Below are 3,236 nucleotides of genomic sequence, written 5' to 3' on the forward strand. Positions count from 1 at the left end.
AGCCGTTTGAGGAGGTGGGCAGCACATGTGGGAACAACAACCTGACCGGGGTGGCCGGCTTCATCTACTCCCCCCACTACCCCCACAGCTACCCCGCCAACCTCAACTGTTCCTGGACCATCCGGGTACCCACCGGACACCAGATCGTGGTCAGAATACAGGACATGGACATAGGGGACAGTGGTCAGTTGCCTGTAGTTTTTGTAGTAGAGTAATGGCACTTGAAACATAAATCACGTGCTGTGAACTGTTGTGTTTCGAGTGCTCATATGACCTCATGCAGTTGCAGGCGCCGTAAAACTCTTACTAAATTAAACTAAACAATACAAATAATGGTCATATAACTGCCGAAGATTAGCGGTGTCTTGATCAGAATCATTGTAACATTTTAAATTTTAAAAAAATTTGCGCAATGAGTTTCGGGGGGGGGGGGGAATTGGACTTCTGTACATGTGATTGTCTTGGACAGGTGACCATTAGAGCAGGTTTGACCATCCGGGTACCCGCCGGACACCAGATCGTGGTCAGAATACAGGACATGGACATAGGGGATAGTGGTCAGTTGTTTGTAGTTTTTGTAGGACAGTTACGGCACTTGTAACATAATGAATCTAGGTCACATAATTTTAAGTACTAAAGGGTAGTGGTGTCTTGGACACAATCATTATAATTATTGTTGTTGTTGTTTGTTTTTGTTTGGGTTTTTTCTGGGGAAGGGGGGTTTGTTATTTATTATTTAATTATTTTTTTGGAGGGGGAGGGGGTTCGGGGGAGAGGGGTTGTTTTTTATTGGAGGGGGGGTAGAAGAAGTGGTCATCTGTACGGGTGATTGTCATGGACAGGTGACCATTAGACCTGGCTTGACCATCCGGGTACCTGCCGGACACCAGATCATGGTCAGAATACAGGACATAGACATATGGGACAGTGGTCAGTTGTTTGTGGTTGTAGTAAGAGGTTTACGGTGTTTGTAACATAAATAGGTTATATAAGTGCTGAAAGTTAGTAGATCTAGTGTTTGATCAGAATCATTGTAATATTTATATTTTTTAAAATAACGCAATGAGTTTCGGCGGGTGGGGGTGTGAGAGGTGGGCATCTGTACTGGTGATTGTCTTGGACAGGTGACCATTAGATCCGGTTTAATCATCCAAGTACCCATTGAATATTAGATGGTGGTCAGAATACAGGCCATGGGCATTGGTGACAATAGTCAGTTTTACGGCACTTGCAACACAAATAGGTCTTGTAAGTGCGAAGACTAGAAGTGCTACTAGTACTAGAGAGGTTTTTTAGTTAGTTTTTTTAAAACGGTGTTTTTGTCAATACCATTAAAGCCCTCGGTTTCAAATACAGGCAGACTGAAAGTGGCATGATATATTTGAAAGATGGAGAGTGGATCTACTAGAGAGTGGATCTACTAGAGAGTGGATCTACTAGAGAGTGGATCTACTAGAGAGTGGATCTATCACTGAGATGTAAGTACGTGCACATCCGAAGTATCAAATAAAAGAGAGATGAAAGATATGACATTGTTTCTATTGAGCAAATATAGGTCAATGTCAAACATGAGCCCTCAAAGGAGTGAGTGGACAACTCTTTCACAGCCAGGCAAACTCTCTGGGAAAAAGACACGTGCCGGGAAAACACAGGGATTTTTCCTGGATTCACTGTACATTGTATTTTTATATCTCTTCACCGAGAGAGCAGAAATAATTGCTGATGTTAAAATTAGTGTTGATTGGCTTGTCAATGCTCCTCTGTCTTGTTCTCCTTCCCACTTCACCCACACCCCTACCAACTACCGCCCGCCATCTCCTTTTGAAAAAAGAAAAAATCCGTCCCTCCCTTTCTTTCACCCCATAAATCAAAATCTTGTGGGTTTTACTCTCGTCTCCTCACTAACATCTTCACAACAGATTGTGAATTTTCCATAATGTGTGGCCCGCCTGTGTGTAGTAGTGTCTTGAGATTGGTGCAGAACTTTCATGTCTCATATCATGGCCCGGGGTGTATACATTGGTCCGGGGGTTGTTTATACTCATACAGCCGGAGATTAGGTCGAGGAAGGTCAACTGTAGTACACGGTGTCTGGCATCTGTTTTGCACTTTCATGTTCTACTCGTCGAAGCGATAGTGTGTTTGTCTTCTTGTTTTTTTGTAAGTTTGTGTTTTTTGTGAAATCGTAGGTGTTTCACGCCCCCATCGACACATTTCAAATAATTTAAGAGGGCTGCTTTAATCCTGCTTGCCAGGACCGACCCAGGCTGAAAAAAGGGATACAACGTACCAGCAGAAAGACGGAGATACTTGATGAAAATTCTCTGCACTCGGGGAATCGCACGAGTGAACGGCTAAGCACTAACCGCTACACCACGGACGTCGGTGATGCATCCGTATGAAATTAGTACTGATATTTGTGGCATGACGGCAAGGGTCTTCACCAATGAACACAAGAGAATGGAGATCGATTCCCGAGTATGGAAGTTAATAATCTATCAAGTATCATATTTCTATGCTGGGATTTTAAAAGTTTTTCCTGCACCCGATCCGGACATTGGGGATTGTCTTATTAGTGAGACAACTTCCTGGGACTTCGGCATATTATTGTGGTAGGGTGGCCAGTTCCTTTCCACGCCGCCTTCACTTCCCCAACTCGAAGTCAGGTACCCATTACTGCTGGGTGAGCACGAGGAGGCGAAAAAATTCCGTGTGCTGGGACGCTGTGGTGTAACTCACTCAGCACGAGTTGGCCCTGGCAGGCAGGATCAAAACAGCCGGTCCACCAGTCGGTCTAAATTATGTCGATGGGGGCGTAAAACAAATTTCAATCAGAGTTTGCTATCTTTATATTATGCGAATCGTGAGTCGTTTATCAGGTTATATTGTAAGAAAAAGAACGGATTTAAGTGGGGTTCGTTATTTTAAGACCTTGAGATATTTACGATACTATGAACCCGCTGTACGTTTAATTTATTTCTCAACCCTGGCTAGTATCCTGCAACGTGTGTCTGGTGCAGTGTTCCTGGTGACGCTTTTAGGATGTGCTGTGGATACATTCTTACGAAAAATATAATGCAAAAACGTAGTCAGTTTGTCTATTTGCATATTTATTTTCATAAAACGTACTTTTATATATTATACAATTATGTGTGTTTATGTATATGTGTTTTCGTGTGTGTTTATTTATATTGTTTGTGTGTGTGGGGGGGGGAGGATGTATGTGTGTGTGTGTG

The 3,236-nt window shown here is 43.1% G+C and overlaps 1 protein-coding gene across 1 annotated transcript in view; it reads left to right on the forward strand.

Moving 5' to 3' along the window:
* LOC101857014 (extracellular serine/threonine protein kinase FAM20C) overlaps positions 1-3,236 on the forward strand; it is a 70,444-nt gene that overhangs the window by 42,115 nt on the left and 25,093 nt on the right. The gene's annotated exons all lie outside the window — the stretch shown is intronic.

Source organism: Aplysia californica, unplaced genomic scaffold (assembly GCF_000002075.1).
Source record: "Aplysia californica isolate F4 #8 unplaced genomic scaffold, AplCal3.0 scaffold00095, whole genome shotgun sequence".
NCBI classification, from domain to species: Eukaryota; Metazoa; Mollusca; class Gastropoda; order Aplysiida; family Aplysiidae; genus Aplysia; species Aplysia californica.